An 11297-nucleotide genomic window follows, 5' to 3' on the forward strand; every position below is an offset into this window, starting at 1 on the left:
TATATATATATATATATATACATATACATATACACACACACACACAGTATATATACATATACACACTTTATGTTGCACACTTTTCTTTTTCAGAGCAATAGAATCTGGCTCATCTGTGCATTGTGAAGGTGCAGTTGAGTGACAATAAAGTCTGTCTAAGTCTTACTGAAGTAAATTTAAAGTAAATTGTGCATCTGTAATAAAATCCTTTTTGATAACAGGTCCCTCTAAACATATTTTAATATAGATTTAGATTACGAGTTTGTGTGTATTGTATAGCTTGGGTTTTGTTTCTAGGTGTCATGGTGGTATGAATTCGGCTTCTACAGAAATGCAGTTTCAATAAAAGAAGAAATTCTGGACCTCAATTTTCTAACCCTATCTACAACCCTGCACATGGTACTTGCTACATATGTGCTACAAACTAGTTTTAAAGTTCTCATAGAGCAACACAAACATTAACGCCAGGGTTTTTTCCTCAGTAGGTAGTTTTGTTTTCATGTGTCAGTGCAGATGCATATCTCGCATTTCAACATTTGAAATTAAAATTAATTTCCTTTTATGTACTGAAAGAGAAAAACATTGTCTGTTAAAGCAGTGGTTACATTAAGATTAACTAGGTGTGAGACTTAAAACTGGCTATTAAAATGAACATCTCTCTGTTCCGCTTGAGTGAAAAATCAGAGGGGGTGTGATGTGGTAATCCACATCGTTGTTTTGTCTCTATCTCTAGTGCTATAAGCTCTCTTACTGGTCTTTCCAGCTCTTCACTTCCTAAAGATCACATGTTATATATGAGGGTGGTATTATACAGTATGTCCCTGGGATTTCTGTTGATGTATGTGTTAGCAGGTTTTATCATCACTCAGCAATTGCACGTACCGTCTGTCAGTGTGTACTTTACTGCTATGTTAGTAGAGAAACAGGCTTTGTAATGATTGTTATCAACACTTACACTCCTGGACAAATATGATGCTTCTCTGTTGGTTTCTGAGTTATGTGGCTCCAGAAAGCCTCTTTTTTTTATACTAACTTTTGAATGTCTTCCAATCCTGACACCTGAATATATCAGTTTAATACATCCAAATTAAGTTTGGAGCAGAACTCAATACTTAACTGTAAAAAGATTAGGGGTGGGACAAAATATCAGCACACACTATATCGTTGTCCTTCTTCGTGCAATACGATAATTGATACACTGGTGCCAAATATTGATATATTAATAAATAAATTATGGCGCTCTGAATAGATTTGCCTGCTCCCAGTGTCGCTCCTTCAAGGCTTCTTGAGGTGGCGCTTAACACATGAATGAGGGCAACCTGAACATAAATTAATTTGCTAAAGAGGAAAAGGTTTTCAGCAGAAAGGCGAACATCGGTTTAGAAAATAATAGATGCCTCGGCGATGTTTAAGTCCAAAGTCTGAACCCAGTGATGTTCTATAGTTCTGTAATTTTTATTTACAGACTGAAAGACGTGTGCTGCAGAATTGTGCTGTTTCTTAAAGTTTGGACTTGCAGTGAATAAAGAGAACCCCTATCCTTTTCAGAGGCATTTTGTATCCATATTTGTATTCATAGGCCGACATCATGATGTATCATTAAAGGATTGTAAACTGATTATCGCAGAATTGCTGTATTGTGATATTATCTGTATGGTGAGGTACCCAGTGATTCCCACTGCTAAAAATGATCATACCTACAAAGTTTAAATCAAATTTAAATGTGCCACAATGCAGTTCAGAGGGTTTTTACATTTTAAGATTGTCTTCTGTGCTTTGTTCTTAACTCCCTACATGTTGTGTGACAGTAGATAAAAAGGTACTGAAGACCTTAATGGAAAAAGATGCAACCACACCTCTCTTACTCCAAAGGCTTTATGTGTTTAAGTTCTGTTTACACATGGGCTTACATGTGTACCTTTAAAAAAAAAAGGTAAATAAAAGTTATCTTTCTCAGTTCTGATCTTTAACAGCCGAGCAGGAAGTTACATCTAAATTGTTTGCTTCAATTAGCAGGTTTGAGCTCTTCCCCATTTTTTCCAAGAAGAGGCTGCCAATGAATGTAAAGGGACATGAGGAATAAATGTTATAAAATAAATGAGTGCCATGTGTCCAATGCTATGTTGTGCACCTGGCAAAAACATTCAGTTAGAACATTCATCGACATACAGTCTAGATCTCACTGAGATGCCTGGTCAATGATTGACAGGGAAAGACCTCTATCTAAAAACTAAATGCTTATTTAAATGCTTAAATTTGGTGAAAACACTGGTGAATAGAACTGAATAGACAACAAGTAGTAACACACACACACACACACACACACACACACACACACACACACACACACACACACACACACACACACACACACACACACACACACACACACACACACACACACACACACACACACACACACACACACACGTGTGTATATCACTCTCTTTTTTTGTTGTTGATAGATTACTTTAATATATATATACACACACACACACACACACACACACACACACACACACACACACAGTATATATTAGTGTTTTTAAAGCATTAACTCTCTATGTACAGAAAACACTGGTTAGCAATGAATATAACATAGAACATATAACAGGTTAAATAGTGACTTCGCGGGGAGCCAACCAGTAAGTATTCATGATCCTTTCTACATAAAAAAAGGGGAAAAAAGCATAAAAACAAGAAGTTGGTCAGTGGTGCTGGTCTTGATTATGTGTCCCTCTCTCACATTCCTTGCAGTATTACCTTGCAAGGCAATAACACAGGCTCCATTGAGCCCCGCTGCACCAACAACAAGATCATTGAGGAAGTGTCGCGCAGGCTCGTCACGCACTTTCCACTGACCTATTCCAGCAAGCCGAAGCAACACAGACAGCCAAATCTGATTAGTCCCCGCTATGCCATAAATAAAATGAGCATATAGCAAAAATAATCCAGTGATCCACTTCTCAGCAGTGAAATCTGTGGCTATTTATCAAGCAAAAGGATGTAGCTATGAAAGCAAGTGAGGCAGAGAGTCATTTGCAGCAACTGAAGTTACAGCATGTATGAAGAATAAATGTAAATAGTCTGGATTAAAGTGTTTCCTACTTGAAAATGAGTGATGGAAATTATGGAAAGAGGCCTAGCTCTGTGCCGGTGCATATGGTACATTATAACCTTGCAGAGAAATTCACGTCACGTATTTATTTGTCTGATGCTCTATTCTTTAAACATTTACAAAAAGTGTAACATTAGAAAAAGCTCAATTTTTTCTACTAATGAAATTACTAGCAAGTAGCAAATGATCCATTTCTTAGGGGCTTTTCCACTCTGAAAATACAAAGTGGCACACTGGAAGAAACACTTACGGTATTAAAAACTAGAATTAACTATTGGATATTGGAAGTTACTTTGTGCTTAAAGACAGGACAGCCCACAGGTAAAATGTACAAAACATCTGAACTCCGCTATATGGAAGGAATTCCTCTAACCTCAGAAAAAGTCCTCAAAAAATGAATGAAAAAACTGTTTTTGCTGACTCAACTGAAATGTCTGCTGGCATTTATGTCATTGTCTGCCTGCTGCCTCACTGGTGGATATTGACCTCGCTATGTTACAGCTCACGTGGTGACAGTAGTATTATGAGAGCAAACATAAATCTCATGTGATGACAGCTCTGGTGGAGAAACACAGGCCCTTCATAAATGGAAACAGTGTATCTTTACATCCGTTTGTCTTGTGTCTGACTCTTTTCTGGTTGAACTGTTGAATAATATTCCATTTGTTCCTTCTTGCACTTCAATTAACACTTTTCTGACAATTTGAAAAAAAGTTGGTTAACAATAGACTTGTGTGCGGAGCTATTGCACTGGATTGCATACGTTTTGTCCATCTGTCACTATATATTCTATCCTTTATTACTCCATCGTATAGCTTCCTGTAATTAGTCAGTTTGACCAGAATACCATGTGATGATTGTACAGGAAAACTACTAAACACTGCTTTAATGCAACTCTAATATCTCTACAACTTTATACAAGGGACTTGTTTAAAAACTTGTCTCTGTCTTTCTGTGAGCTGCAGAAACGATCCCACCAAGTTAAATTCCTCCCGTGAGCAGACATACTTTGCCATAAAAGCTGGGATTCAGGAGACAGAGTGCATGTCGCTGCTTGCAGAGTGCTATTGTAACTCTAGACTGACATTATGATGATAGTTCCTCTAGTGCGGGGGAGGTGGGTTGGGGGTTTGCATTTTCATTGAATGGCATGAGCTTCCCAAACCGGATTAACATGTTGGTTTATATGTTGACTGTGCAATCACGTCACCGCACTGTGATCTTTGACAATCATGTCTTTTGTCTGCAGAGAGGCAATGGATGAGTGTAAATCTTAGATAAAGAGCTCTGTTCATTGTATATGGAGACACCCAGAACAGAAACTGTCACTTCTGTGCTAAATCTGGATTAGTTTAATGTGTCTGCAATCAGTCTAATAAAGCTCACAAGGGATGTGTATCATTTTGCATAGATCTGATTAAATTAGATTTTGATTGCTAGGGGAGGCTGCCAGCGCTAGCTGACGCAAATATGAAATACAAACGCTTCTGGTTTGATGGACATGCCAGCATGTTGCAGCTGCTTGCTGGTATCCAGGCAGAGAAGTACCAGGATAGATTGCGGTTAGCCACTGAATTAAAACATGAAGCCTACAACTGTACTAGCAGCTCGGTTCAGGAACTGCAGGGCATCCCAAAAGCTCAGACTCTTCCTTATAGTATGCTCCCTGGCTGCGTCACCGTCAGCCCTGCTGGGATTCCCCCGTGGCTCCGGCCCAGGCAGTTAAGTAACAACTGATTTTCTTCCTGCATTTTTTTGGCAGGATAACCAAGTTAAACCCCCACGTGCCGCACAGGCCTTTTGGAAATGTAGCTTTTGGCAAAGGAACAGCTGAAAGCCAGCCAAACCAAGCTGTTTCCCACTTCTTTAATGGCAGGGAAACTTGTGGTGTGCAGACAGCAGACATTCACTGTGATACAATTCACGCTGATGTTTAAAAGGGGTTATTGCTGAAAGATTCAGGTAACAGAATGTGGGCCTTAAGGCAAATTCCCGCACCCTTAAACATTGTAGGCTGATTTGAACAACATAGTGACAACATAAAAGCCGTCTTACCACCCTGTAAAGGATTATAGTTTGATAATAGGACAACCCTGTTTGTCTGGTCTGTGCATGTTTGTCTGTCATTGATTTACAGCCACTAACCTGTTTAGTGGCAGACAGCCAGAGACTGCAGCTCACTCAACCATGATGCTCAGAGGCTAACTGAGCAGGCTATTTGTATATTACACTTGCTGCTTCCAAATGTTCTTCAAATATCCTCGGGCTGAGATCAGGCGTGTGTGCTGACAGGAAGCTGAGTGGATTTCTGCTTGTAAACGTTTGAATAATGTTTATAATAATAACGGCGCTGCCAGCTTTGCATATTGATATGTACACTTAACACACTGAGGTGTGAATTTACAAACATCATCACAACTCTGGATCAAGATGGGACGGTATGGACTAATACACAGACCTTTATGTGAACCTGAGCTTAGTTTCAACACAGATCACATTAAACACTTGATTAGAGGAGAGGCCACAAGGACCAGTTTACATGTCAAGAGAAGGAACACTATGGAAACCAAAAACATCAAAACAACAGGATTAGAAGTACAAATACCGGCATACTGTGAGAAGCTATGAGAAGACAGACGTGCTCAACGGCAAAGTAGCAATGCATGTTAGCTATGGCAAGACTGACATTAAGCTGATATTGGGCAATGAAAGAGCACCTTCTAACTAACTGGAAACACATTGTAGAAAGCAACAAATAAAAATCAAATCAGGGCTGCAACTAGTGCCGAATGATTTGGGGGGGGGGGAATCTAATTGCGATTTTTCCTTGCGTTTTTGAGTTTTGCAATTTGAAGTTCTAAAAAATAAAAAAAAGTTTAGCTAAAGTTCAATATTTACTATGTAACAGATAAAACTTGTCATGGAACATTAGAACATGAGAGACCATCAAAACTGCTTTATATTCTCATGAAAGGATGATAACATAGATACGAATTACCAGCAATAAGTGATTTCATTTGCAGATGCATACATGAACATTAATCAGTCAAACACAGGACATTTATAACAAAAGCTAAAGTTATAGTAATAAAAACAATTCCAATAAAAAACCAAAACTTTCCTGTAAACTGAAATTTTAGATATGCCTCAATTCAATAGCAGCATCTACTTATAGCTCCTTTTACCATCATGTTAAATAAAGTAATACAAAATAAATTAAAAAATCTGCTTAAAATGGCACCTTTTTGTAAAAATCTGTGTAACGTTATTCCAGCATTTATCTTGTGAAAAACACTAATGATAATAAAAGAGAAATAAAAGTGGTCTACCAAATGTTACAACAAATTCAACAAAATATTTGCGCATTTTAATTTGTAGTCTTTACAATTAGCTAATTGTATTCTTTCAAATTGCAATTTCGAAAATAATAAATTGTAAATAAATTATTTCCATTAATTATTTATTATTATTAATTTTTTTTAAAGTGCTCATATTATGCTTGTTGGCTTTTCCATTTTCCTAATTGTGTTACATTTTTCTGCTGGTTATGGTTTTACAAAGTGAAAAAGTCAATCCCAAAGAGACTTACCAACTCCAACAGAAACCACTGTTCACAAACCGCTCCAAACAGCTCTATTGTAGTCCAGCCTTTACCTGTGTGACAAACGTGCTTCACTTTGTAACACGTTATTATGCTCGCCTAGCTGCTATGCTAGCATGGCACGCCCTCTGCTTACTACTCTGCTTACTTACCTACTATACTCTGCTTCTGACTGGGTAGTAGTTGTCACCTAGGTACTGCACATGTGCGACTCCCAACAAAGATGGATAGAAGTATGATGCCTCACTCTGTAGCGAAAACCGAGAGCTCAACACAGTGGGTGAAAAGAGGAGCAGCAGCAATGTGCAGAACAACAAAAATATAGTGTTTTCTTAACATTAAACCACATAAACCTATTCTGGTACAACCTCATAATCCAAGTTGAACCTGAAAAGTCGCATAATATGAACACTTTAATTATTCATTGATTTAGCTTTTAAGATGTCAGAAATTAGTGCAAAATGTCCATAACAATGATCCCATTTCTTGTTCCAGCTGACCAATCTCAAATATATTCAATTCACAATTTTATGAAACTGAAGAAAGCATCAAATCCTTACACTGGAAAAGCTGGAGCCAGCTTGTGTTGAGTAGTTTTTCTTGATAAATGACTGATGATGATCAATTATTTAGTTAGCATATATTAGTTAATTAATATAGTTTTCAGTTTGGTTTTCTGACAACCAACCGTTTCAGCACTGCATTAAGTTTATATACATTTAACTGACAACCTATAATGTCATAGTTTAATAAGCAAAATCCTACAATATATTAAACCACAATATCGATACTATATGGATATATAACCAGGTCAAGGTCTGCAACTTTTTCAACCTCTCTCTTTGATGGTAAATTACAGTTTCTACAAATCAAGAGCAACTACTAGCGTCTTTATGTAAACCTAGTTTCATAAGTGTTACTTATTAGGGCCAGCCTGTACCATTCAAAAGAAAGGGGAGGCCTTTTTAAGACCTGCACTTGATCACTGGCCATAGGTTTCTAATCCACAACGTAATTCTAATTACAACATTGACACCCTCCTCCACTAGCTCACTTCTCTCCGTTGGAAACACTGGTGCACTGTGCAGTTGGCCAGTGTCGGCCCCAGAATACCATATGCCAGATTGGACCAAACAGATTAGTTTCACAGTTGAGTGAAACATATGGGGCAATTTCTTGTATTCGTTCAATAAAATTGCTTAGTTGTTTTTACACTACAATATATATTTAAAGGGATACTTCACCGATTAGCATTAAGCTTTGTATCAGTAAAAAACATGTAGTATTTTCAAATGACCGTGCTGCCGTCCCTCATGTCCCCCTGAGACAAGAGATCTCTGTATTGTGTGTCTGGAAAAAAACTCAGATGACACAAAAATTGTCATTTTGCGTCATGTGAGGCATTTTTGCCCAGAGTCAGTGAACTACAAGCCAGCTAGTTCCACGTTTTCAACCCGCCCATAGGGGTTTGGACCCGAAGCAAGCTGAAGCGAGTTGAGTGTCAGCCATCTTGGAGCTAAGCTACAGCTGAGCTAACGCTTTTCAGCAACAAACATTTTTACGTCTAAAAGTCTAATTCTTTCTGCTTGTGAGTGTCCAATAATTAGACAACAAACTAGACTTTATTCAACTTTAACGAAACTCCTAACGTGAGTTCAGAGACTTCCGTGGTTCTGTTGTTGTGCGAACATGTCTGAACAACAGTGTACTGGACTCCTCTATCTAGCATCCAAGCCTGCTAGCCTCCTCGAACAGATGCTGCTCTGGCGGGTAAGACCAGTGGAGGTAGGCTGTGTTAACACGGACACGGACTGGTGCAGAAATGGGGGGGCTTTTATCCAACTACTGTTAACCGCTGGTGGAGTTTGTGACTGTTAAATGCCGACCATTCTACATTCTTCACAAATTCACAGCTGTGTTTATACTCCGTGTTTCCATTACTCCAAGCGCTAATGCTACCATTGCGTTAGCTGAACTTTATGTGCGTGCACTAAATGTAGCCTGTTTCAAATGTTGTTTTTATAAAATGTCGTTTTTATATATTTTAAATGTGTAACACCATTTGAGCCACGGTAAACGTTTTGTGTATGTGGTTAAAATGACAATAAAACACACTGGAGTTGCGTCACTGTGTATCTCTGTCAGTAAACGGTAGGCGTGGCTTGGGAGTGGACACTTTGAGCAGCGAAGTAAGTGCATTCTGGGATTTGGTGTCTTTCATTCAAATGAACCAAAAACACATTTTCTGGCTTTTTTTCGGCAAAACCAGCTTCCTGGGCTTGCACTCCTCCACACCACCGTAAGAAAGAAACTATAACACCAACCACGAAAAAGTCAATTTTAGTTGTAGCTTAGTATAACCAATCAGACTCTCCTAAAAAATAGAGTAACTGAGCTCTTTTGAATCAACTTGAGATGACAAGTTTACTTTCCCCTTCTCATATCCACTGATGTCATACAGGGGCATACTGTGACTTTTTTCCACTGCCCTGCTGAAGTACTGAAGGCAGCTTATTGTGTCCATATCACTCCCCTGACATGTTGGACTTGTCTTGATCTCAGACACTAACAGATGCTGACAGACTCTTTTATCAACCCACTCCACCTTTGTCATATTATGCACTTCCAGAGAAATACCAAAAATGTAAGGGGTTTTACCCTAGAGAGACTGATCCTGAAGACATTTGGAAAATTATATCAGTTGAATAATAAAAAGAGATAGATCTGCACCTGTGTTAATTTATAATAACTATAACTTGCAGCATAGTTTTGAAGACGCAAAGAAAAAACAACTTCTTCAAACCGTTCCGTTACTGTGTGGACGGCCCGTAACAGGATTCACAGTCACACTTGCTTACTGTACCAAAACTATCCCAAATGACAAATCTGATAAATGTTTTACTGGATAAGAGTATGTGATAGTGGGGGCTGGGGGACGCCGGAATTTTTTTCAAGCCCTGTTAGCTAGTTTAGCTGGTTGAAGTCTTGTCACTGTGATGCTGACGTCTGTTCAAAATTGTACTCAAGTAACGTTACAGTTTCAAAACGACCTAGAAAGCAGCAGCTTCAGATCCATTCATAAAGCCACCTTGAGCTCTGAATCACCCTACTGTCTCTGATTTGACCCCCAACATGGCATTTCAGACCAAACCTTTTTTAAAGCCTCATATTTAGACCATGTCACATGCACTGGCTTTTATATTCAACTTAGAGGGCAGCATGATGTACTGACGTACTGGCGGTGTAAAACTAAACAAAAAAATTGTACAGGACGTGCCGTCACCATGAGCATTTAAATCCTTAAAAAAACGTTTTAATTAGCAGTTTTGCTCACAAATTCTTAGCAGCAATCATTTGAACAGTCGGGTTACCCGTTATTGGCGTCTAGCTAAAGCACCAGATATTACTGGCAATACTCCTCTATATAGCCTAATATTAACTGAAATTGCGAAAAATATTGGGTTTTTACATTATGTGATAGTATTTTGTTGACATAACATAAAAATCCTAACGTTAGCTAGTAATGGAAGACACAATTGAACACTTTTGTTACTGACAGTAACGTTAAATACGACCCGTTAGCTTATAAACATGTACACTTGTATTATGTTACTCTCTATATTTGGTGAAATTCGGTGTGACCACCAAAAAACGTTGTATTACTATAAAACATCTCTTCCGTTAGATTTTTTTTTCAAGAAATGGTGCCATTAACGTTACACTCAACGTAGCTTGAATTACGTTCGTTGGCTGACATATGGCAGGTGAGTCCATCCGCTAGCGCTAGCTACCTAAGCAATAACGCACACTATTGATCAGGCGATTTGAAAACGTCGCATCGATTAAAAAGCAAACAAACAAAGGCTGCGTCCTGTAAATGACGATCTAGACAGAAGCAGCCAAAAATAAGGAAGCCGCACAAACGTGAATTATGCATAAGACTTTGTAGGCGTAAAAAGTCAAACGATAATTAAAGAGAAATATTAACTCACCACATCGGCTTCCGTTCGGGTTTCACACTCTTTGGTACCGGAAGAAACATTCCTGTTTTCCTCGTCTCTGAATCCAGTCTCCCCTTTCGATTACAAACAGAGAGAAACACACCAAAAAGAGGAAGAGGAGAATGGGTCGGTGTGTTTATCAGCTAGAAATAAAGTGGTTTCATGTGACTGCATGATATCCACGCATTCGGCTTTTGCGTGTAATTGTGTTTTCAGACTTTGAGTGTCGGTTTCAGAACCCGCAGCGTTCAGTCAGACAGCCGGAGAGAGAGGCGTGGAGACACTCTCCGGCCTGCACAGTCAGATCATTGGTTGACAAACAGTAATCAGATGCAAATTCCTTACCTCTGAATCAGCAGGGGCCAGCCCCCCCACCCCCGGTGCAGGGGATGTCGGTAAATGCATGGGTGTGAATTATAAAGTGGGCTGGGAGTGGAGCAAAAAAGGTGGAGAGATATGTACTATGAGAGGCTCCACAACAGATGAACCCTTAACCTGGTTCCCAACAAGCGTGTCACAGTAGTCTATTTATCTCGGTGGTTTCGAGATTATTAAGGCAATAAGAAAGAAAAATAAC

The 11297-nt window shown here is 38.8% G+C and overlaps 1 protein-coding gene across 2 annotated transcripts in view; it reads right to left on the reverse strand.

The window, feature by feature from the left end:
* arid3a (AT rich interactive domain 3A (BRIGHT-like)) overlaps positions 1–11025 on the reverse strand; it is a 52313-nt gene extending 41288 nt beyond the window's left edge. The window contains exon 1 of one of the 2 annotated variants that reach the window (XM_034882292.1): positions 10712–11025. The gene's annotated coding sequence lies outside the window, so the exon portion shown is untranslated. The remainder of the gene's footprint in view (positions 1–10711) is intronic. The other variant, XM_034882291.1, reaches the window with a different exon arrangement.
* Between the last annotated feature and the right edge of the window lie 272 nt (positions 11026–11297).

Source organism: Etheostoma cragini, chromosome 9, assembly GCF_013103735.1.
Source record: "Etheostoma cragini isolate CJK2018 chromosome 9, CSU_Ecrag_1.0, whole genome shotgun sequence".
In the NCBI taxonomy this organism is placed as follows: Eukaryota; Metazoa; Chordata; class Actinopteri; order Perciformes; family Percidae; genus Etheostoma; species Etheostoma cragini.